The sequence below is a fragment of the Delphinus delphis genome, chromosome 8, assembly GCF_949987515.2.
Source record: "Delphinus delphis chromosome 8, mDelDel1.2, whole genome shotgun sequence".
NCBI lineage: Eukaryota > Metazoa > Chordata > Mammalia > Artiodactyla > Delphinidae > Delphinus > Delphinus delphis.
Genome location: NC_082690.1, coordinates 87378007 through 87404138, shown reverse-complemented (window position 1 = coordinate 87404138; position 26132 = coordinate 87378007). Strand labels below are relative to the sequence as shown.

Genomic DNA, 26132 nt, shown 5'->3' with positions numbered 1-26132 from the left:
GAAACTGAAGCTTCAAGATATTTTGATTTTATGATGTTATTGGGTATCTGGGGTTTTTTTTTTTTTTTTTTGGTCATCTAATTCTACTGTTTCATATTATCCACATTTTGTAATTAATTCATATGTCTTTAAAATTTCACGAGCCCTCCCTTTGTTCATTTGTTTGATTTTGCCCCAGTGGGTGTCTCCAATCACTTTGATCCAAGGTAGCAAGATAGTCAAGCGTTCCTGCAAAAAGAGATAATAAAGAATTCAAGAGGCAATGCACAAGAAGGACAGCAATGGTTACGGAAAGAAGTTAACTTACCTTTGAATGGAGGTGTGACATTCAGAAGAAAATGCCACCATTAAAAAAAGTGAGACTTAAGTATAAGCAACAGAGAATGATGGTCAGACCAAGGTTGTAGACATTAGTTTGGAGAATTTGAAATAGAAGAAGCAGTTGCAGCGCATGAAGGGAGATAAGGTAAAAGAAAACAGATAAAAGAAGGAAAGCATTCTTGTCTATTACGTATCAGACAAGGTCAACTGCTGCAGACGAAATTGTGTTTTTGTTTTTATCTCAGTCTTTACTTAAAAGGACAGTTGTAATGTGATAATCAGCTTCGTTAGGGAAGTGGACAGAAGTCCACCTGAACAAAGCACAATTAGATCAACTTGTCTAGGGGTGAAATGGAAGAGTATCAGCTGGCAACACTCATCTCAGACAAGCGAAAGGTTTCCGGGTTCAGCTATTACATTTTATACTGAAATGCAGCATATGGTCTAGAAGAAGTGTCAAAAATAAATACTGGACTAATTTCTAAGAAGAGAATAGAGTGTAATGGAATTATAAACTGAATCTATTCTCCTAGTGTTTTTCTGGGATTCCAAGTCATCAATCAGCAGACATTAGTAAAACCATCATAGAATAGAAGCGCTGAAGGGATCATTGATTTTTCCATCATGATTAATTGTTAACATTTCAATGAAGAACTAATCATTTATAGGCGTTTCTCTCTTAGTCTGAGAAGATTCAAATCTGGAGTCTTTTCAGGATATTGATACATTGGGGTTGAGGCATTGTTGCTGGTCGCTCCTGGGAAACACTTTGAGATGGAGACCTGTGTGCATGAAATTTATTGGGGGGGAGCTCCCAGCATAAATCCCTGTGGAAGAGAGCAGGGAGCAAGGGTGGGCAGAGGGAGAAGTTGAAACAGTACAATGAAGTGCTCAGTCCATCCCTCAAGAAGTTCTGGTGCAGAACGGTCCTGAATTGAGAGAAAAGAGGCCTTCTACTATTACATCAACCAGCCCCTGGATCAGGGCTGTGCTCAGGCAGTGGGCCTGGCCCTGGGTGAATACACAGCAAGTCCTTAGAGGGGGATATAGTTGGTAAACGTTGTCACTTATCAACACTCCCAGCAGTTGGAGGGATAAATCCCTACATCCTTAAGTGGGGGAAAGGAGGCCAGGGGAGCAGACCACACCATCCACTATCGACTCCAGATTCAAATGTTTGAGAGAGTATAAATTAATGGGTTCCGTTGCTTTCCATCTGAATATCCAGGCCTCCACAAAGCTATCATCTGTAATAAAATACCGTACCTTAAAAGGAGTGTGCAGTTGTGGGGCAGGGAGGGAAGGTGGATTCTGGTAGGCAAGGCTGGGGAGAATTAGCGGACGTCACCTGCCTCAGTTTTAGCTGTGACCCACACAGCCCCGAAAGACAGATGACTGAGCCCTTCTCTTCACTCCAGACCTTCCAAAGGTGTCTGGTCCAGCGGGAGGCTGGTTATCTCAAACTGTTGCCTAAGAAAGGGGAATCAGCTCTAGGGAATGGAGGGGCCAGAAAGAGCCATAGATGAATATCCTGGGAACCAGTGTTCACAGCAGCTGTTTCTATATTCCTACCAGTGTGGTCTTCCATGGAGTCCTTACCTTGAGAAAAGGGGGGCAGTGAACTGGGTCACCCCTTTCTGGAATATGCACTACATTGTTCTGTTGATTCAAGTCATGCATTCTGTCAACCTCGGGCCCAAGGTGCTTGTATGTTGACTGTTCTCTGCTCTATTCCCTTGGTAAATATTAAGATGTGTTCAGAGACGAAAGAACACTTCTGTACATAATCCAAGGCCTTGCAGATTATACCTCTGTGGGTAGTTTCCCTTGTTTTCTCACAGCAGGTGTGACCTGGTCTGCTTTGAGACCAGGACATTGATTATCAATGTGTTTGTGGTTTTTTGTTTTTGTTTTTGCGGTATGCGGGCCTCTCACTCTTGTGGCCTCTCCCGTTGCGGAGCACAGGCTCCGGACGCGCAGGCTCAGCGGCCATGGCTCACAGACCCAGCCGCTCCGCGGCATGTGGGATCTTCCCGGACCGGGCCACGAACCCATGTCCCCTGCATCGGCAGGCGGACTCTCAACCACTGCGCCACCAGGGAAGCCCTGGACTCATTCTTGGTCCCCATTCTCTTGGCTCTGCATTCTCTTTGGATCACTTCTTGGGCCTTTGCACACCACATGTATACTTATAACTTTCAAATGTATATTTCTATCCCAGACCTATTCTCCAAGCTCCAGATTCCTATACTCTACCACCTAATAGACATCTTCATTTGTGCAACACACAGACATGTTGAAATGACTGTGGTGCAATGGAAATCGTGATTTTTAAAAAGTTTTTATTTTATATTGGAGTACAGTTGATTTACAATGTTGTGTTAGTTTCAGGCATACAGCAAAGTGATTTAGTTATACATATACATATAGCTATTCTTTTTCCGATTCTTTTCCCATATAGGTTATTACAGAGTATTGAGTAGTTTCTCTAGAGATTCAAAGCCACAAATGTAGGTGTTACCCCTGTTGTTTTCTCTTCTGTCAGCCCCAACCTATAAGCTTTCTCAGTTCTGCCTCTAAAATGTCCCTAAGTCTGGCCTTTTCTCTCCACTGCCATGGCCATCACATCAGCCCAGACAACTGTCATCGCTCCAGTGGAAGCTTCACGGCTTCCTAACTTTGAGTTCTTCAAATACCCCATGCTCTCGCCCACCTCAGGGCCCATTCCCTTTGTCTGGACCACTTCCTACCCACCACCTGCCACCATTCTTCAGCTGGCTGGCACCCTCTTATCCTGGAACATCCTTTAGTTCTTAGCTTGAACGACATTTCCCGGAGAACTCTTCTCTCATCATTCCACTGAAAATAAGTCTCCTTTCTTAGTACTTCATCATTCCTCCTTTTTTCCTTTCTTCATGGCATCAGTTACAATTTTAAAATATTTCATTTATTTATCTTCTTATTTGTATCTACCTCCCTCACCAGAATGTAAGCACTCTGAGGGCTGGTTCATCATGGCTTCCCCCAGGATCCTAACGACCGTGCACTCAGTAAGCGTTTATTGATTGAATATTCACCCACCTCAGCCTAGGGACATAGGGAAGGCTTCTCAGGAGAGGTGACATTTTGGCTGAGCCTTTTCCAGGGACTTTGTCCCCATTACACTTATTACAGCACTTCATTATAACAGAGGGTGCTAAGTGTTTTCTTGTCTGTCTGAACCATCACCATCCTGAGATCTCTCTGAGTATCAGGACTACATTCATTTCTTTTTTTTTTTTAAATAAATTTATTTATTTTTGGCTGCGTTGGGTCTTCCTTGCTGCACGCGGGCTTTCTCTAGTTGCGGCCAGTAGGAGCTGCTCTTCGTCGCGGTGCGCAGGCTTCTCACTGCGGTGGCTTCTCTTGTCGCGGAGCACGGGCTTAGTTGCTCCGCGGCATGTGGGATCTTCCCGGACCAGGGATCGAACCCGTGTCCCCTGCATTGGCAGGCGGATTCTTAACCACTGCGCCACCAGGGAAGTCCCTCCATTCATTCCTTTGTGCCCCAATTTATTATCATTATCACAATGCATGTAGTAATTGAATTGTAATCTCTTTGGGAAAGAGACATGCAAAGGCATAGAGAGGGCAGGAAAGGGAGGGTTTTAAGGGGGTAGCAGGACCAAAGTTGAAAAAAACATGTTCTTTTGCTTGTTGGGACAAGTCCTCCCTGGTGGTCAGTTGAACTTCCCTGTCTTGCAGTCAGTATCCAGCCTTTTCACTGCAAAGTGTTGATGGGTTCAAGTAGGTTACAAGAATAATTAGTTGGGCAGCAGCTCATCTTGTGAAGCCAAAATGTATTTGTCACAGTCAATCATGTTCCAGTGCTGTTGTCTGGGAATGATTACAAACTCACATAGCTGGTGTTATTTTAAAATGCAATAAAATGGAATCAGATAAGATTTTTTGAGCCCATCCGCCCCCCCCCATGCCCCCGCATCTTTCCTAAGACTGCCTGCTTCCCCTCAGAGGGATGTCTTTCTATTCCTTTTCCTTGTTCCTTGTGAAGGAAAACAAGGAGAAGTTAGCATGCATTTGATATTCAGATGCAAGGAAGGATTTAAGTCAAAGATGGTGTTTAAATTACATCAGTGAATAGATCCAAGGCTCTACAGACAGTGCAATTGCTAGTGAAACTGATTTAGAAAAAGTTACCAGAAGCTGACAGCACTGTTGTCAAATTTGACGCTTTTTAACTTTTAAAGAGATTCTGAATGTATTTAATCATTCCCAATAGAGTTTTCTTCTCTGGTTTCCTATTGTGGTCGGGGGGAAAAAAGAGCCATGGGTCTAAAAATAATATGTCTTGCCTTTGGTTATATATGTTTTCTGGTAACATAAATAACAATGTTTGATATTTCTATATTTCCTGAAGTGGTGTTCTTTTCTGGAGTTTTCCAGGGCCGGGACATGTTGAGGGGTATTTGTTGTGTCCCGGTGGGATAAGAAAATAAAAACTCTGCCCGTCGTGTTGTTTCTCGACTCTCAGGGAGAATTCTGTGATTGGATGAAGGGCCAGTTTATGGAACCCGCTTCCTGAGCCTTATGAGAAAGTCTTCAGCTGAAATATCCCTCCTCATCCTTATGGCGAATGCTAGATTCCTCCTAGAGTCAGAGCTAGGGCGTTCAAACTGCTGTTTTTGAGTTGAAAGGAGAATCAAAGTGGAGTCGCTGTGTTTCTAGTCTCCTCTGACATAGAAGTCATTGTTAGTTGGAGCACCCACGGGTCGTGTGTTTACTTTCTTTGCTTTCTCTCTCCCTCTGAAGACTCTCAGTGGGTTTCCAGGAAAGTAAACTCCAGATCTCCACACACAATCCCCACGTAATTAATTGTTCCGCAATCTAAAAGACCTACCGGGTTTGTCCAGAAAGGGGCAAGGTGGAGCCTCCCGGTGGCCAGCTGCAGGGCAAGGCTGATTTTCCTGCTGCCCTGAATCAAGAGTCAGAAGGCAACTGCCTCTGTCCCCAGGCCAGCACCAGCTGTTGCCTCGGTTTTTGAGAAGAGAAGCCCTTCCGCTTTGACTGTTTACATTCCAAGTGACCTGGAGTTGTTAAAACAACCAGGGGACCAGAGCTCTTGAGCCCAAGGCTACACCTGGGTCAACGGGACTGAGGTTGAGCGAGAGTTGACCGCAGTCGCCATTTACACCCTGGTCCTGGGTCCACGTTCTTGTCCTCGTCCTCCTGGATACTTCCTGAGAGTCATCAGCAGGGTTCGAACGAGATTTGCTGGTTCCAGAGCTTGGGTATGTCCAACCTGGGTTTAGTCTGGGTTATTGGCAGACTTTTTAATATGAAGGGGCAACCCCGGGGCAGGAGAAAGGCCTTTAAAGGGGAGGAAACAGAGGAGGGATTGAAAAGTACATTTGGAAAGGGTTGGAAAGGCCCCAGAATAAACAATTCAAGAATGGGAGCATGAAGACAGATATTCCTCTTTTCCAAATGACTAACCAGCCGCCCCAGAAGTCCAGCTTGTGTTCAACCCAATTGGAAGCAAGAAACGGAATTAAAATAGGCGTGAAAATGCTGTGTTTTTGTGACTGGGCTCACTCTTAGGAGGAGGCTGTAGAGGAGGAAGGGGCTTAGCCCTGTGTCCATATGTTGGTTGAAAGAGGACTCTCCTCTCCACCTTTGACTGAGCTGCCCAGGCCAGCCAGCGAGGTGGAGATGTTCCCGAGTTCTCAAGCCGCAGGAAAATCAGGCTTCTGTGCAGCTGTAATTTTCGTGTCTAGTCAAGGGGGCATTTAACATTAACCTTTGAGTTTCTCATGTCATAGAAGCGCAGGGTATTTACTGAATAAATAAATGAAAGCAGTCGAAAAGCTCACTGGATGAGTTCTTTGCTGCAAGAATTCCTGAGCCCTCCTTCAAGAGAACCTTGGATTATCTGAGTTTATTGATTATAAACATAGGAACACAGGGAAGCGGGGCTTGCTTCGTGGGCACGCGACGGGCAGTCACACAGGGCTCAGAAGGGGCCTGTCTTTGGTTTAATGCTCTGCAGTTGCCATCTTGAAATTCTTAATAACAGAGGCTTTGGGTTTTTCTTTTTGCACTGGGCCCAACAAATGACGTGGCCAGTGCTGTAGGGAAGCCACACAGAAACAGGCCAGTGTGAAATACTGCTATTAGTGGTGACGGTGACCATGAAGAAGATGATAACTGTGAGAATATCTGACCTCTTGCAGTGCACTAGACTATTTCATAATGAGATATTTTGCATAAAACAGCTTCTGGGGGCCAGTGTTGTACAGTGGTTGAAAGGATGTGTTTTATACTCGGACCCAAGCCAAATTTCCTTACTAACGGTATGACTCCAGGGAAGTTAGTTATCCTCTCTGAGACTCGATTTATTTATCTGCTAAATAGGGACAATATCACCCACCCGATAGGGTTTTGGAAAGGATTAAGGCAGGATGTGAGTGCCTGGGACACGGAGGACACCCTGTAATGATGACTGTCTTTCTATATCTTGGAATAGCCTTACTGTGTTGCTTTTAGCCTGCTGAACTTAGGTGGGGTTATCCCTCAGTCTCCTAACTTTGCAAATTAGGTTGTTAACACTCGGTGCATACCCACGGTTATGTTTGCTAATTCTTTCTCGAGAGCCCCAGGTGATAAGATTAGAAAGTAGGTCCTAGACTTCTTTGATCTTGTGGTGGTATTTGCACTAGTGAAGGTCTGTTTGAAGATTTTTCTTTTCTTGTGCTTTTAACCCTTGAACTATTTTTACTCTTAACACATCTGACTCAAAATGAATGGTACCTTTTCCACCACACTCTGATACCAACTGGGTGTCCTACCATTCAATTCAGTTCTGACACTGTCTACTTGGAATTAGCGTCAGATCCCACAAGTTAAGGGCTCAATCCCACAAGGCTGCCCCCGCCCACTGTAGATGCCTGTCGCAAGCCCAGGTTGTGCTTCTGATGGACAGGCTGTAAATTCAGGGGGTTCCCACAACCCCCTCGTCAGGTTTGATAATGCCCCAGAATGACTCACAGCACGCAGGGAAACACTTTACTTACGTTTCCCAGTTTATTATAAAGGATACAAGTCAAGAACAGCCAATGGAAGTGAGGCACAGGTCAAGGTACGGGGGAGGGAGTTTGGTGCCCTCTCTGGGCAGACCTTGATGTGTTTACAGCCTGGAAGCTCTAGAAGCCATCCTTTAGGAATCTCCATGGGGGTTTCATGATGTTCCATGATGGATTAAATCACCAGCCATTGGTTATGAACTCAATCTCCAGCTCCTCTCCCCTCCCCCAGGGTGTCGAGGGTGAGAGGGCTGAAAGTTCCAACCCTCTAATGCCTCGGTCTTTTTGGAGACAGCCACCAGCCTGAAGCTACCAAGGGATGGGGCCCCTAGCCACCAATCATCAAATTAGCCTACAAAAGATGCTCTTATTGCCCTGGAGACTCCTACAGTTTGGGGAGCTATGTGCCTTCCAGAAACCAGGGACAAAGACCAAATATTTATTTTTTTAATTTTCTCACAGTCCTATAATAGGAAGGTCTCCCCAAGCAAGAAGCATCCTTCTCCCTGCTCATTCATTTGTTCTGAAACTGTCTAAAGATAAGATGAATTGTTTCAGGAGATGCTGGGCAGGGAGATGGGGCAGAAGGTGTCTTCAGGCCTAGGTCAGACGACCATCAGGCAGGGGCACCACAGAGGGTAGCCAAGCCTTGGAAAGAGAGGTGGGCTAGATGACTGTTGTTTCCTGTAACACTGAGGGTCTGGGATTTCCTCTCTGTCAAGTTACCCTCATCAACTCCAACAACTGGTGGTTCAAGATTTCCAACACGTTAAACCGCCTTAAAGCATCTCATGGGTGTTTGATTGGTAATCGCCTTGTAGATGACGAAAAACATGTGACGGAATGTTACTCTTTTATCAGGTGAGCTGGTATACGGGGTCAAAGGGACCTCTGTGTGCTGTAGAAAAGAATGCTTGTATCTCCCAAATAAAACATAAAATATAATATGCAGCTGGGCACTAAAATATTACTATAGGATTATTTTCAAGGGAAATCAAATAGAAAGACTTCTGGGTTTTTCTTTCTTCCCTTTTCTTTTTAATGTTACCTCTGTTCAACTTTCATGGGACTCGGACTTTTCAGGGATGTTCTGTATCATTTGTGGCAGGCATAAGCCATCTTAAGACATTATTCTGGAAGGGTGGAGAGTTTATCTACAACAAATGTATTTGTTATATGTGAAATCCATACTGGTTAGACACAAACAAGATAAAAAAACCCCATAATACCTATTATCTCACTAACCAGAGATAAGTACCTTTAATATTGGTATATTTCAGTTTGGACTTATGCATATTTACATGTCAATACATTTTTAATAAAAGTAGAAGCAGAACCTGCAGATTGTCCTGTGAACTCATTTTTTGCCTTGGCAATGTGTTATGAACATCTGTTAATAAGTAAGTCTGTAAACTTTAATGAGTGCAGTTTTCACTCTGTGGATATAACTTTTAAAACCAATCTCCTGTTGTCAGATATTTAGCTTGTTGCTAATTTTCCACTGTTATAAACATCCCTGTACATACAACTGTGCAAACCCGTCTCATCAATGCCTTGGGGTGGAGTGCTAGAAGTGGAATCACTTGGTCAAATGGCGCACATACTTACCATTTTGACACGTATATATCAATTGTGCAGTGACTGGGAGGGGCGGGAGATTCAGGTGAATGAATTCGGGTGAATTCAGTGTCTTATTGAATCTACCTCACTGCAGTGTCTATTAATTATTAATTCTAGTTCTAATATAGGATGGTTCTGTAGTTAACTTTGATTCCTGGCAAAAACATAAGCCAGGTGTAGACTGAGAAATGCCTTTCTCCTGCACTTGGTTAGAAAACATTTTTCTTTTTTTCTGTGTTGGTTTTTCCTGTTTTACATATCCTCTTTTATATCCCACATCAGTCTATACTGAAATGGTCACATGCTTTGTTTCAGAGATTTTAGACAAATCGCAGAATGTTCTAGTGATGTCTGTCTGTAACCGTGTATTGTTCACACTATGTCTCTAAGGGGTTATTGCTCCTCTGATGGGTGATTTCCATGAAAAGGTGGTTTCTGACGTTACGTGGGGTTGGCTTCTTCCTTTTTGCTCTGTGTTTTTGCTGCAGATGGAAGGAACTAAGTATCCCCTCTACACTGAATAGGAATAGATGATGGAACGACTATTTCCAGCTATTTCCAGTTGTGCACACCTGGCAAAGGCATCCTCCATATGCAGGCATCGGGTGCAAGCTCTGCTTCTTGCGTTCTCAGACTCCTTGTCTCCAGACCCAGCCCTGCCCCTACCCTGGCCACCTCCCTGCCTCCAGCTGTGGTCATCTGGATTTTGTACCCCAGTTCTAAGGAGGTGACGTCTACCTCACAAGCAAACAGGGAGAATCATCCCGTTTGTCTTTCTTTTCTGGGCAGGTCAAAGTTAAGGTGTTGGGACCAAGTCATTCAAAGTGCTTGCTTCAGTTTCCAACGTGTCCTAGGAGATGTCTGTAGAGGGCTGAGTCTGTTAAAGGCCAGCCCTCGACTTCCTTAAGGGTAAAGGGGGACCTCATGGGGAGGATGGCAGTTCAGGGAGCAGGGGAAAGAGAAGAGGAGAATAGTACAGACATGCTATGGGATGGTCAACGTGAAGGTCAACGTGGATGGGATGGCTCCTCCTAGGGTGGTAGGAAGAGATGAAGCTGAAAATTTTTATTTGCAAGTAACTTACAGGCTGATGCAAATGGAGTCTCCCCTCGAGTAGATGGTGGTCCAGTCACGGGCAGGCTCTGCAGGGCTAGTGTGGTGTCCTTCCTTCCCATCCAGGAGTCTCCAAATGGCCTCTCTTCTCATCTCACGTGTTTCACAGCCCCGTGGAGCTGAGTAGGAGGCTAAGCTGCTGCTGCTTAGGGTAAGACTCTACCTTTACTTAGCTCTCTTAAGATTAGGTAAATCACGTCATCTCCCTGAGGGAGAAGCAGGGGCATTGCTCTTTATTCCTCTGCAAACAGTGGACCCCAAATATCTATTTGAGCAGGCTTTACTTAACTCAGTGTGGAGTTGCTGTGGGCTTAATATCCTTTGGGCTACTCCCCGGGGTAGCACTTCAAGTTTGGGTTGTGTTTCCTTGGCCAAACTTGGACCATATTTTTGTTCCATCCCCTTCAAAAGGGAGAGTGGTCAGTGCGTGTGAAATTGCCTTGGAAATGAATGCTGAATCGGCTTCTAGGTCACGTTAAGGGTAATAAAGGGTTCCTCGTTGTTGTCCCCAAGGACTCAGAATGTTCCAGAACATTTGGGCCAGCCCCCTCGTTAGCCTGAGGCCCACAGTCAAAGTGAGTTGAGAGACCTGGGCTTTAGTCCTTGCTTGCTACTGGCTTCTGGACCGTTATATCTCCTAATACCCTCTGTGAGTTTCAAAGATTGGGAGAAAGATGGAAATGAGGTTTCAGCTAAAGTCAAAGACTGTGCCTTAGGCGTGTTCTGAGCTTTTCTTCTTCCTTCCCAGTGTGTGAGCTTTAGAAGATGTGTTGCTCGCTTCACTTGTGTTCTTCCCTTCACCTTGGGCCTCCGCTGGTTATTCTGGGGTCCCTGGGACCATTGGTGTCCCTTGGGATGGTGCAGCTCTGTCTGCAGTCTCAGTGGAGGGTGAGGTGGGAAAGCCACACTTCCTTAGCTCCCCTACCCCTGAGTTCCCCAGAGCCTCTCACATGAAAGGGGGTTGTGAATATACATCTTTATTGAATAAATCTTTATTGAAGATACGGGAATTACCAGAGGGAATAATGATTAAAAAAAAAAAGATAACCATAAAAAAGACTATTCTCAGTGCTTAAGAGAAAAAAATCCTGAACTTTGGACAGAGGGGTCTCCTGAGAGATGAGCTCATTCCTGGTTCTGGCTTGAGGTCTCAGCGCAGAGAAAGAACCTCTCTTTCAGTCCTTCACCGGGTGGGCGGGCACCAGTCCCTTTTGAACACCAGCATGCCTGCCCACGGAGATGTGGGTGCTGTCCCTGGATCTCTGTCACCCTCGATGCTCCAGGACAGCTCATAGCTGTTCACTGTGGAGTGTTCCTGAGATCAGAGTTAATCACTGTGGATGGCACAGCGGCAGCATCCCTGTGAGAGCTCACCTCCTCCTGGGTCTCTGGGGGCCTTTGAGCGACTATAGGCCGTGGCCCATGCTCACCACACAGAGCATCTGGGCTCCTGAGGACAGCAGTGGTCCAAGGGGGCAGTGCACCCTCCACACGTACCATGGAAAGGTGGGTGGAAGGATCATGTCTGGGGGACCTTGTACAAGGCAGGGGAGTTTACCTTTCCAGATGCCTGTGGTTAAGGCTGGGATTTGTTCCGGGTCAGGGGCAGGAGTTGGTGACAGGAGGGCAGTAAACTTGCAAATTGCTGAGGGCGGAAGGGCTCCATTAAACGAAGACATCTTCTTCCTTTACATGTGGACCGGAGAATGCTGGGTCACTGTTATAAAAGGGTCTCAAGGGCCTGGGACCTCCTCTAGCCATTCCCATGAGAATACAAGCTCGGGGGAGGAAGAGGAAAATTGTGAAGGAAATGCCCATGATGATAAAAGGGAATCTTTATTCTCTCCCATCTTTAAAAAACCAGAACATTTTAGGCAAAGACTTTTTTAAAATGCCTTTTTAATACCCACATACTATTTGAAGATGCATGTTCTATTGATGTCTATAATGATTTTCATTTGGTTACTTTTTGTATATGGAGGGGGGCACAGATCACTAAAGGGAATGTTCAAAGCTTGCAGGAAAAGTGATGGATGACTTTTTTTCAGATTCATGAAACATCCTTCCCATTTTGTCTGAGTGCCTCTTCCTGACTACCAAATATTAATTTGACTGAAGGCTTAGCAATGAATACCAGTTTTAGAATCATTTTTGCCATCTTTGCTCGGGACAAAGGCAGCAAAAAGAATGGAAGGGTGGGCTGCAGATGCTCTGGGTCACTTGCAGCCATCTGGCTTTAAAGTGACGAGGGAAGGGACTCCTGTATTAGCTGGTGGGGGGTGGGGGGTGGAGGTGAGATCAGGGGCTGGCCTGGCCTCTGCCTTCTTCGTGGCAGCTTTAGAAATCAGGGGAGTCCCCTGACATATCACCTGGACCCCCAGCTTAAGCCGCAATAAAGCATGGTGCCGTTCATTGATTTAACAGATGCTTGTGGAGTGGCTGGCCCTCTGCTAGGTGTTAAGGATGACTCTCTGTGGGTCAGATACAGCCATCTGGTGGGACCCAGCAGCCTGGTGCCTGGAGAGGATGCATCTCGGTCTTCTGCTACCTGCTGTCCTCACAGCCTGGCCAGAACCTTAGTACAGGACACTTGGCACCTAGAAGGAGCTAGAGATGCTTGAATCTAGGACCAGCTACTTTCCAGATGAGTGGCTTCGCTTCTTGGAGCTCCAAATTCCTCTTCTACCCCTACTATAAAGTGGAGAAAATAGCACCTACCTTGCAGGACTGTAATGAAGGTCATCTGCCATTTGACTGGTACTGGAACAAATAGGTGCTTGAAAAAAAGGCGACTGTTTTGAAACATATTGCCATGTAAGCACAGTTGTGCTTAAATCTCCCTGGAACACTTAAAACTGAGCCTTCAAGATGTATAAAACCTTTGTTCAAAGTGTAGTAATGCTACATTTATGCATGCTCCCCCTTCGAGCACACATGTGCACCTCATTGCTGCTGAATCTGCCAGAAAGGGAGATCTCGATGATGCTGAGCCTGGACAGATGCTGTGCAGGACTCAGGGCATCCCTTCCAGGTGGCTTTCCCAAGCCCCTCCACTGCCGCCGGGAAGATTCTGGAAACCCTGGAAGCCTTTAGTTCGGCAGGCAAAAGGTGGGCTTTGGAGCTCCAGCTCTCTCACTTGTCTAACTCAATAAGCATAAATACTGTTTGGCCCTGGGCATTCCTAGTAGTCTATATGGAATTGCCCCGCAGGACCCCTGCCCCGGAGCAGCAGAGGCCGGCTTCCTCTGCCGGCTGCTGGTGACGTCCCCGACCCTGGACGCAGGGGGGCGCTGGAGCCCCACTTTTCCTCAAAGACGGCTGGTGGTCCTCCCCGGGTTTCCTGACTGAGCCCTGAAGATTCCAGTCCTTTGTACTCAGTGATTATTCTCTGTGTCTTCCTATGTGGAAATCAGTGGAAGGATGGCAGTGCTCTAAAAACACACACACAGAAAATGTGCATGGCTTCTTCAACCAGGAAAATTTTAAAATTTGCAAGCAATACACTTTCATTGTAACAAATATTTAAAAGAACATGCCAGCAAAAAGAATTCCACACACCCTGTGAGAATAGTCTTCAACACACACACACACACACACACACACACACACACACACACACGACAGTTACAATTGATTTTTATTTATTCACCAAAATAGGATATCACTCTGAAAACTATTTTGTTATTTGCTTTTTCACTTAATAATAGCCCCGGTGAACTTTTTCAGTCTTTCCCACGCTATTTTTGTTTCAAAGTGACTTTGTTTAACTCTCTGGGACCATCACATCTGAGGTGTGAAGCCCTAAAGTATTAGGGTTGAAAATAAACAACCAGGCACCTTAATGAAAAGCCCTAATTGAAGTCAAGAGAGGCTTAAAATGATGGCAGTTCGGTCAGTCTTAGAGCAGCATCTGAGCAGTATTTATTTGCAAGGTGGGTAGCAGGCAGCTCACTTTCCCTAGAACTAAACAAGTATTTACCACCCTTAAATTCCCTGAGGAGAGGCCTTCTTCCCCCAAACCTGTCCCCGTTTCCCTCTGGACTGGTTGACAGTCCCATGGGCCAGTTCTCCAGCCCCAAAGGTAGAATTTAGTGCTACATCTAGCTAGGAAGGGATTGTTTGAGGGAGGGGAGGGTGCATACGAGGTAGAAATGATAGCCCAGGCCTTGTCGTCAGACTGGCGCGGGGTCAAATCCCAGCTCTGTTATTTGCTGCCCAGCTGGGTCATCTTGGACCAGTTACTTAATTGCTTGGGGCTTCCTTTAGAAAGTGTGGTAATGAAACTCCTCTTGCAGGATCGTCCTCAGTATCAAGTCAAATAACATGTATAGGTACATATATATATATATATATATATATATATATATATATATATATATATATATATATATATTCACACACATTAACTAGCTGATAATAAGCATCTGGCACTCTGTTAGGGGTCAGCAAACCTTCTCTGCAAAGGGCCAGGTGGTAAATATTTTAGGCTTTGCAGGTCATACGCAGTCTGTGTCGCAACTCCTCAACAGTACGTGAATGAAGCAGTGAGGATGTGTTCCAATAAGGGTTTATCTACCAAAACAAATAGCGGGGTGGATCTGACCATGGACGGTGGCCACTGACCCTGCTTAATGTGAGTCTCCTCTGTAATATCAAATGTTCTTGTGGCCACAGGAAAAAAGTAAAGAGAAACAGGAGAAATTCGTTTTAGTAAAATATTTTATTTGCTTCAAAATATCCAAACTGGTATTGCTTCCACGTGCAACCAATATGAAAGATCATTAGTGAGGTACTTTCCTTTAATGGTTGGTAATATTTTTCAATGTCTGCAGGGTATTTTAAACTTGCGGCCCCTCTCATTTCATACTAGTCCTGTTTCAAGTGCTCCAGCATGAAACTGGACAGCACAGCTTTGGAGAATGCTTCTCAAACTGCACGTCCCCACCGTTTAGTGACTCAAGAAATCCATTTGTTAGAAAAATGTCACCTTAAGAAAATGAGCTAGAGGAGAATAGAATCTAACGGAGTACATTGCATATAGAAAGAGTATAGGTTGTTTCCTGCGGTTTTGTGTATGCTTGCCTGTGTGTGTGCGCGCGTGTGCATACTTGCACATGTGTGTATATATGTGCACGTGTGCGCATGCTTGCGTGTGTGTGCATGTGTGTGTGATGCACATATGTGTGTGCTGTCACGATGAAAAACATCAGGTGTATTTCTTCCTGTGGACTGTTGTCAAACATGCTTGAAATTCACTCTTTTACAAGCTAAAGTCAAGTTTATTTGTTTTTGTTTTTAAACTCAGGCTGAGGTGTTTAGCTTCCTCCTCACTTAGGCCGTGCCTGTGCTGTACCAAAGCCAACTGATGACCACATGACTGGTGTAAAACGAGTCAAACCAGTTACTAAGTGTTAGGCTGACCATTTCAAAAATACAAATCAAGGTTCTCAACTTTAACCTTTACTATCGCTATACTTAGTTTCACAGAATCCTCATTTTACAGATAGTAAACTGAAGCCCGGAGAGCTGAAATGCGTAATTAAGATCCCAAGCGTGAGCCGTGATTTTGGGTGAGAACGAGACGCTCCATGTGCCCAGCTTGGGGACAGCTCCTGCCTCACGTGCTGGAGCTCTACCTGTGCACGTGGACGGCGGATGGGAGCCTGGGCCAGCTCACCTGGTGATTTAAGTGTCATGAGTCATTTTTGCTCGGAACTTTGGAATTTATGAAACAAAAGTTAAAGGGATGTTGCTTTAAAGTATTTCCGTCTCTTCTTGACTCTTTCATTGATTCACACATTTTTCTGAGCACCCCCAAATGAAGGTGAAGTAGGTTCAGGCTCTGCTCTCAAACAGCTCAGCTTTTATCTTTCTATAAAAATATGTCTAATATTTTTCAGAGGGTAGTGGAAAAGAGCATGTTGTTGTGTCTGGCTCGTAATTCCATAAAAGAAGAAAATAGGAAATTGATAAAACTCATTTTCCCCTCTTCTCTTTAGCTATGTGATGAAAGATATTTTAAATAATGTGTATAGTTAAAATTATTTAAGGTCCATTTTCCTGAAAGAAATTCTGGGTTTATCCCACTCCCAGTTGGATTCAGTTTTCTTCCTTTCCCACAGGATTGGTGTGTAGAAACAACACAGACTTTGGATTCAGGCTGACTTGGGTACAGATCCTGCCTGCATGGCTTCTAGGCTGTGAGGCTTAGCTGTGGTCTCTAAGACTCAGTTTCCTCGTCTGTAAAATGGGGATAATAATTTTGGCCTCATAAATTTGTGGTAAAGATTAATTGTGGAAATATATGTTAAGATAAAAATGTTTGAGTGTGGGAAAATACTTTTATATATGAATTTTCCATATGAATATGTTTTCATAATAATAGAGCCAAGTTGAGTATAGAAAATGATTTTTTTTCACTTCCTCTTCCTTCCAGAAGGGTGCAGTGTAGAGCCAAGAAATGCTTTTGTTTAGTTTATTTTAATGTCCTGATACTTAATGACTTACAGACTGCATTTTTAAGATATCTTTCCTCCACCCGTTCCCATCTCATTCTCACACATATACAGTTTCCGTCAGGAATGCAACATTCGAGAAGAAATGGCCTCATGTTTTAGATACTTAAAAAAAAAAAAAAAGGGCTTTATGTTGTTGCCATGACACCCAAACCCTCTCCTGTCAGTTATCCAGACTGAATTATTAAAGAGCCCTGTCCAGAGAGTCATTCTGAGGGGAAGGTTATGTGGCTCTAATAGCGAGAGAGCGGTTGCAGTGCTGGGAAAGTGGGGCATGGTCTTGCCTTCTCAGCCCACCCACGGAGGAAGACCCAGATGAGCCAGCCATTTGCATGGCCAGAGTCTATTTTCCTGGCATTTCAGGTTGCTTAAAAGGCTGAGTGCCTCTCTGAGTCACTTTTCTAGAAGCAGGATGCTTAAACTAGCACTTTCTTTCATTCCCAGAAAGAGTTGACCCGTTCTGCTCAGAAAATCCTTCCCACAAATTAAGATGGCCGTCTACGGCGATTGGTTGACCAGGAACAAATTCTTATACCAAGTCCATGAGAGAATGGGGGAGGCCGCTGGAAGACGAGAAAGTCAGAAAGTATATGTTTGCAACTGATTGAGATATAAATGGCTGTCCTCATTTTTATTTTAAATTAAGAAGCACTGCATGTTAGCCATGGATAAGCTTCCCAGACAAGGTAATTTTAAGGCAACTTACTTAACTTTTCTGAGCCTCAGTTTCCACACATGTAAGGTTTAACCAAAGGTTTGACCAAGTCTTTTAGGGGTGGTTGTGAAGGTAAGTGCATAGAGAATGTAGAAGGAAGTTCCTGGCACACAGCAATCCTTTGGTATGCTAGCTGTTGTTCTTAAAATGGTTGATCCCCAGGTCATACCTCAGTATTTCTCTAACATTGTCAAATCTCCTGAAATCTGTTAGGATGTTCAAAATAAAACCTGTTAAAGCTGATTTTATTATCATTTAAAAAAATAAGTATTGCTTTTCTTTCCCTTTCTTTCCGAAGAAAATGCTTGAACCTGCCATCCAAGTCAGAACATCTTGATGGCTTTTTCTTCAGTATCGAGTTTTGGTTTATACTAACATCTCTGAATTTCACTGCAATGGTGTCTGAGGGTGTCAGTGTCTGAAAGTATCTAGAAAATATATACATCTTAAAAGACATGTTCCTTTACTGACACAGGAAAAGAGTGAGAGATGAGAGAAAGCAAGATGAGCCTAAGATTTTGAGTATTCCTTTGAAGAGAAAGACCTGGTGGTGTGGAAGAAACATAGCAAGGAACATGGTTAAGGCCCAGAGATAATAGTTTCTAATGGTTTTGCTTGTAGCTTTCTGCCTCCTCTGCCTAAATTCTAATTCTGATGAGACAAATTCCTGTAGGGTCAAGATAAAAAAAAATTATTACGTGAGTTTAGTTAGAAGATGCTAAGGAGAATCCAGGGGACCAGGGAGAAATGCAGCTAAACTCTGTGTCTTTGAAGGAGCACACCCTGGGGACAGATGAAATCAGGAAAGCAGATGGGCTGGCCTGGTTCCTTGTGGAATTGGTGCTCCGAGATAACTTAGGGGCCCCAAACAGTGTACCTTTAAGGAATTCCCAAAAGACCATTTTATTGCCAGTTGTGCCCCTCTGAGGATTTTCTGCCTGGCAAGAGTGGGAAACATAGCACTGCAAAACCTGGAAGCTTTAGAACCAAACAGACTAGCTCTGTGAACTTGGAGAAATTGCCTAACCTATCGGAGCCTCAGTTTGCTCCTCTGAAAAAAGGGAGATAATATTTTCCTTGTAAGGTTGTCATGAGGATGGAATGAGAAGCAATCTGTGATGTGCTCGTCATGTCATTGGCTTTCAACATCTGTTATTCCTCTTCTGTGTATTGAAAGAGCTGTCCATTTCTCTAATACATAAAGAGGGCAGGGACGGTTTCACCTGGGAGATTTACTGGTCTTTATAAGTTACATTTAGGAGTGAGCTTTTATTTCTGAATATTTCTATTTTGCTCTTATTGGTTCACTCTGAGGCCCACCACATAGAGTATGATCTTATCAATCATTCAGCCTGTGGGTAAATTTTTATAATCATACTTCTTTAGTTTTTCCTTGTATACACAACAAATTTCTGGGAAATTTACCAAGTGCCTCTCTATGAGTTGTGCGATGTTTAGGCAGATGGTTACCTGTTGGGTACACAGAAGGGTAGGAAAACCATACTGCACTGACTGTGGGCTTCCTGGCCTTGGCAATCACCTTGACCTCTCTAACCTTTATTCTTTTTTTCATATGTAAAATATGAGGTTGATGACTGGGTTTCTAAAATCCTTCTACATCCTCCAAATTCTACGGTTCAAGTTCTCAGTTTTTCGTGTAATTGTCCAATAGCATAAGCAGATAAATGGCCTAACTCCTGAGGTGGTATTTTTCTTCCCTGAAGTTGGTGAATCTTCTGAAGATTTGAAAGTTGGAACACTGATGAATCTGCCATAGGGCAAGTATGGATAGGTAACTCAGCAAGTGAGTAAGCTTCAGTGATGAATTGATGTTCTCTAATCCATAGGGTTTAAGGCTGGAGCTGTCTGAGACTCCTTTAGGATTCTTAGATCCTCCACGCGCTTGTCATTTTGAATTATGGTCACATGCTGTGCAGATGGCCTCGGGGCTGGTCTTCCTTGTTTGACAGGGAAGAGGTCATCTTCCTTTATCTGTACTTTTCTAAAACTCACGGGATTCTAAGGATGAGTTCAGAGTTCAGGCACACTAGGATCAAGCCATAGGGATGAGAACAGTCATCACCCATATTCCACGTGGGATCTGAGGTCATCCAGAGTTTGGCAATGTTTTCATACACTTTCAGTTAAAATAGTTCTAGTATTATGATATTTCAAAAAGTCATTCTCAGCTCTAGCTAACCAATCACCCAATGACTGGTCCAAATTGCATTTGGCAAGGCAGCTTCCATTATTATTTTGTTTCTTGTTCTTGGATTCCATGACATACCCATGCCTCGCACTATCACAGTCTTCTCTTGTTTTCTGTGAGTGCATTTCTCTTTCAAGCAACCAAAAAAGTCCAGACCAGGACAATGGAGGAAGATGGCAGGCCATTGATAAACTTTATTGGGTTGTGGCCATACCGTTTCTCAACTGTCCCTTTTGTTCCCTGAACAGTCAGCCCTCCAAACTGGCCACTAGAACAACTGCTGACCCTTCAGTACTAAGAAGCCCCAAAGACAGGATCTGGAGGGGGATTTATGCAATGTATGTCATGAGTGAGGTGGTATCATGGTGGCCACACCTCAAAACACTAGCATTGCCCCCTGGAATCCAACTGGGCACCATTCAACAGACATTGATCAGACACCCACTGTGCACGAGGCCCTGTGATACATGCTGGAAACATAAAGATGGATAAGATAAGGGGCTCGCTCTTGAGTGGTTTACACCGTAATGACGGCAACAACTTGTACAGAACGTGCTCTATGCCAGGCATTGTTTTAAATGCTTCATGTGTGTTAGCTCATGTGACCTTCAGAACAACTCCATGAGGTCAGTACTATTATTCTCATCCCTGTTTTCTAGGTGGGGAAATGGAGATGCAGCGAGGGTGGGTAACTTGCTCAGTTACAAAGCAAGTGAGTAACAGAACCAGAATCCAAACTCAAGCAGTTGACTTGAGTCTGGGCTCCCACCCATATTCTGCTTATACTTTCCTTTTCTCTGATAACCTCACTAACATCTTCATCTCCCTAATCCTTGTAGCCTTTTTCTTAATAACCGTTATAAACAACCATTTATCAAGTAATAACCATTAGAAAGATAATGTTGATCAAAGCAAAACAAACAAAAAACTTTCAACCAAAAAGGCACAAGACAAAAAAACAAACAACCAAAAAAAAAAAAAAAATCACCCACAATCCCACTACTGTTAACCATTTTAATTTCTGTCCTTTAAACCTGTGTGTTTGTTATTTTTGTAAAAATAAACGTTTTAAAGTCTGCATTTTTCGTTGAGGATTATGATAGTTTTGTTTTTTCCCCACTGTATTCTTCCTCAACATAACTTCAATGACTTAATCGGTGTACGTGTTTTCAAATCACACTTATACTGTACGGTTCACTTAACTATCCCTTATTGTTGGACGTTTAGGTTACAACTTACGTTTCACTGTCATAAACCACATGGTCATGCACATCATTGTATATACATTTTTTTCATAGATGTTTGATAATTTCCTTAGGTGGTTGTCAGCTTTTAACTTTTGTGGTGTTTAGGTGGGGAAAGCAGAATCAGATATCAGAATCAGGTTTCAAAGAACAATTTAAGTTCTTTTTACTCCTGGAGAGCTGAGAAATAGTAATATCATAAATGTCTGAAGCATGATTTAAATCTTTTTTTTTTTTAGGAAAAAAATTTAAAACTTAGGATTTGTTCTCTTGGAAATATAGAGAATTTTCTTCCTGAGAACTGGATTCATGATTCTACCAAAGGTAAACTAAACCAAGATGTAACTGGTTGGTTGCCCCTCTTCACCTCTTTTGAAGAATCACAATGGAATGATGGAGAATCAAACACAAGAGGGTCAGGAAGACACCACACAAATTTAACGGGAACTTTGTAGGAGTGAAAATGTAGAGAGTCTGACAGGCCAGGAGGGAAAACACAGTGTGAAATGAATAGCAAGTAAATGTCCATCAAGCAGTGGGTGGTTCAACACATAGTGGGCGACCACAGGCTTTGCAGATACGTGGGGTTGAGTTGGAAGCCTAACTCCACGTCTTACTTGCTGTGTGACCTCACACAAGTTGCTCCATCTTTCTGAGCCTCAGTACCTACATCTGTAAAATGGGCGTGTGACAGTATCTGTTTCAAAGTGCTGTCCTGGCGATTTAACCAGATCATGTAAGTAGAAGTCTAACGGCTGTTGGCTGGTTGCTTTGTGCAGGGCCCTAGACCACTGCAAGTTCATTATCATTATTTTCATTACCAGCAGCATCACTCAGTGGAGAGGACTGTGTGATCGGAGGTTAGCACTCACACACAGTTGTGGGGGCATGAAACCATCAGGGAAGTTTGCTTTTCTGGGAATGACAACAAATGAAAGGATGCCATGTGATATCTGTGGGAAATGAATGTTACACTTTTTTCTTTTTCTGGAAGTACAAAGTAGGATCAGCTTGGAATTTCCCATCTGCTTTCTGGGACACATGAGGGCAGTTAGGAGGCCTTTGTTGACAGGGCTTGTATCTTAGAAAGCCGGGTGGGCATAAGTGGATAGGCTTATGGCTTGTACTTCAACATTCCTCTGGTGTGTTTAGAAATCTACATTTAGAGATCACTCTGCATTAAGCTTCTTTTGGGTGTTCTTGGTAGAACCCCAACTCAAAGAGAGAAAAGGGGGAGCTTTATTTTTCAGGTCACCGGGATGTCTAAGGAGTCAGTGGGCTGCAGCCAGAGCAGGGCCAAGGGCACAGACACCACGAGCGTCATCCTGTTCCCTCCCATCTCTCGGCTGGGTATTCCTGGCTTGTCTCATTTCAGGCAGTGATGGCTTCTGGCAGCTCAGGGCTTATAGCATCCTCACCATTGATGATCTCAGCAATAAAAAGTGCCTCTTTCCTGATGCTTCCAGGAAAAGGCCCAGGGAACAGTCTCATTAGCTAGACTATCAGTCACACCTGTTCCTGGTCTGACCCTTGCAGGAAAGGTTGTCTGATTGGCCAGGTCTGGATCCCTGGCTTCACTTCTAGGAGCAGATGGAAAGGGGTGGAAGAGCAAAAAGAAAGGAAAAAAGAAAAAAAAAAGAAAAGGGGAAGAAGGAAGGAAGGAAGAAAAAGAAATATGTCTGGCTACTACAAACTCCTAAAAACCTCATGATTATGTGGCGTACACCTGAGCTCTGCAATACTTAATTTACGAAGAATTTTTTCTCCCTTTTCCACCTCTAGTTCCACTTATGTGTGATTTCTAAGTCAGCTGTGGCTTCCTTTCACCTGAAACTTTGGCAGTCGCTGCGTGCATCCTGCTTCTTTAAGCTCAGGGTGTCATTAGTGGCATAACAGCCACCCTGTGCAGCTTAACTTCTCCCTACAGATTCTAAAAATACCCAGCGGCACTCAAAACAAACAGTGGGGCCGAGGCGTGCGCAGGCGCCGCTGCATCCAGGCTCCCTAAATGCCTTAGTGCTGGCACTGGAAAGGCAGCCATTGGCTCCCTCGGCTCTATTCTTCATTCTTTATCTTCAGTTTTGGCCCACGTATACTGCTGCTTATGCAGAGGAAGAAAAAGGGGTTATTGACGACGGAACAGAATTGACTGGAAGAAAGGGAAAGAGAAACACCAAACTAGTTCATGCTGTCATTTTGCAGCTCGCTGTAGACCTGAACTAAGATGTGTCAAGAGATCAGATCAGTCCAGGGAACAGCAAAGATTAGCTGGCATTTAACATAAAACTCTTTAACCAGAGGTCACCTAGAATAACTCTCACGTATGTGTCCATGAAGAGACCCGAGGACCATATTCCGAGAAGGTTAGTACTCACGAACGACCTGGGCCACAACCTGGGTTATTTTCCAAAGGCAAAGCAAAAACCCATCCCCTTTCTGTGAAATTCTTAGGTGGAGTTGATCCATCCAGGGAATTGAGGTTTTCTTGTTTCAAGGAGGTGTCCCATTTTGTGGGACTGAGGACCTAAGAGTATTGGCATCACATGGTTTGGGAAGCTGCCTAGCGTCGTTTGTCTGATCAAATCAGTGAGTACTGGGGTTTTTGGAAACCCGACCAAGGGATTAAATGATAAAATCAGGTGGGTTATGAAAATATGTGAGTCATTACAGATCTGACCTTTTATAGATTGCCTGGAAGAATCAGACATCCTCTTTAAGGTAATGAACCTGAACCCAGTGGAAGCATTCAAGTAATGTCTTTTGCTGTTGGTGCCTAAATGGAATCTAATAGATGTCACGAGTGATGATCATGGAAAGGAGAAAAAAACACAGCTTTTTACTAACTCTACGGGTGTCTGGACTACATTGAACCTTTGTTTTAGCTGTTGGGAATTGCCACGCGATTAATAGATTGCCCAGAAGTTGTTCTCAGAGCGGCCTTCCAGTTGGCTGGTTTATGGCAGGATGCTGGGATTTAAATTAAAAAGTTCAGCCTAGTAGGGTAAGCATGAGTCAATTCTTGGGACAGAATGTACTTAGCATTGTTTCCACCCATGTGTGAGCGGAGGAAGCATATGTACCCTGGACATATGCTTCTCATTGGGAAATGCGATCAAATGTCTCTCTCTGGACTGGTTCTCGTGGAAAGTCCTTGGCATCTTCTCAAGCCTCAAGTAAAGGCTTCTAAGCTCCTGAATTGCTAGGTGGTCTCTCCCAAGGCACGTGTCAGAGGCAGGGGTGCTTTGCTCTTTGTGGGGGGGAGTTTGCTCCTTCAGGATTGCGTGTCCCTTCTTTAAAAAATCTGCATTGCCTATTTAAATTGAATTGCCTAAATGTGCTGAAGGTTTCTGATAGTTTTGTGAATCTGTGCAGCCCAATAACAATATTAGTAATGATGATCATAGCAGGAATAAGAGCTAACATTTCTAAAGCACTTCCTTTATGCCAGACACTGTTCTATGTGTCACAAATTTTAATACATTTAATCCACAAACAGTGGGATTTCAGGTTTATCCCTCCATCTTCTCCTTCTCCTTTCAGAGCTAAAATTAGCCAGGATGCCTATACACCCTTTCCAAGATGGCCAAGTAATTGCCAACTTTTAACTGTATCCATACAGATTTGACTTTTAATAGAGTTTAACTGAAGAGAGCCACGTGTTGTAAGTTTGAATAAGAAGAGCAGTGGACTTTTAGAGTTGCTCATAAAGACACAAATTGCTGATGTGAACGGAAAGGGTGAGTGTTTTCAGAAATGAAGATTTTGACAAATCAGTTCAGGTTTATGACAATTTTAAACTGCTTCACATTAGTCGTTAATGTTCTTTTCTAGCTCTTCCTCTGCCTTTGTGGAAAGATGTATAATATGCAGCCACGAGCTGCTCTAAGACTGTTGTCTTCCCAGGAGGTAGGGTCCCCTGAGTGTCCTGTGTTTCATCACCCAGACAACGTTTCAGAATAATCGGTACCCAAAGTCCTACAGTACAAAGGCATCAGGCCACTTCCACTGTGCCTGTGTTTTAGAATCTGGGGATTCGGTCCTTTCCTAAATTCATGTATTGCTTTTCCTTTTGAAAGTGGAGTCCTACACTGCGAATGCACTTGTGAGGTAGGAGACAGTGGTATTGCTGATCCTGTTTCCAAGTTTGAAACCAAAGGGCTGGGCCTGCGTTTAGGAGAGCTTGTCTGGTTCGGTGTAGCTTTATTCTGGCTGAAACTGCTTAAGGAACTTCCAGGTGTAAGGCTGGTCCCATGTGCCATGTGCAAGTGTTTTCATTTAGAATTGCCTATTTTGTGAAATGGATTGTGAATCTGAGTTTCTTAAAGAAAAACTCACATTGGAATGCAGGAGAGGGGTATTTGCAATTTTCTAGAAAGCTTAAGTCATGGAGGTGTCTAAAATAAGAGATGTAGGCCCCAAACAAAAGAAAACAAGCAAAACAAACAAAGCAAAATAGACAAAAACTACTCTAATTGTTCAGGGTCTGAATAATCTGGATTTGATCAATGTGACAGGCAAAATCAAGGATAATGGTAAAATTGGCATGAATATGCCTATTCAGGCATATCTTTTAGGGTTACTTTTCAGGGGCTTGAGAGGAGGTTCATTTATTCTTGGCTACTTTATTTTTTTTTTCACCTTGTGACTCTGCCTTGGAAATAGAATGAATGGAGAGAGCATGGGCTTTGGCCATCAGGAAGATCCGGGCTTAAAAAATTCTGGTGTGGGGCTTCCCTGGTGGCGCAGTGGTTGAGAGTCCGCCTGCCGATGCAGGGGACGCGGGTTCGTGCCCCGGTCCGGGAAGATCCCACATGCCGCGGAGCGGCTGGGCCCGTGAGCCATGGCCGCTGAGCCTGCGCCTCCGGAGCCTGTGCTCCGCAACGGGAGAGGCCGCAACAGTGAGAGGCCTGCGTACCGCAAAAAAAAAAAAAAAAAAAAAAAAAATTCTGGTGTGGCCACTCAGCTGTCTGGTAACTTTTCTGAGCCCCAGTTACTTCATTTGAATATGGAGTTGATAATCACTCCTCTTTGGTGATGATCAAATGGAATGATGGATGTAGAGCAGCTGGTACATAGCGTGTGTTCTGTGATATTCATCTGGTTCACTTTGCATCTCACTCTCTGAGTTGAGGACAAACCAGAGGATGATTTGCTAGAGAGAGCCGGTCCAATTTCGGCTGAAATAAGAAGGTCAACAAAAAAAGGGAAGCCTACAGTCTCTCACGATAACATGGTTTTCATGCTATATCCCAATTCTGCTCTTGACTTGCTGTGTGACCTTGAGAAGCTGTTTAACCTCGCTTATCCTCAATTTCC

At 43.9% G+C, this 26132-nt stretch overlaps 1 protein-coding gene across 1 annotated transcript in view; it reads left to right on the top strand.

The window, feature by feature from the left end:
- SLC1A2 (solute carrier family 1 member 2) overlaps nt 1-26132 on the top strand; it is a 150333-nt gene that overhangs the window by 7405 nt on the left and 116796 nt on the right. The window lies entirely within an intron of this gene.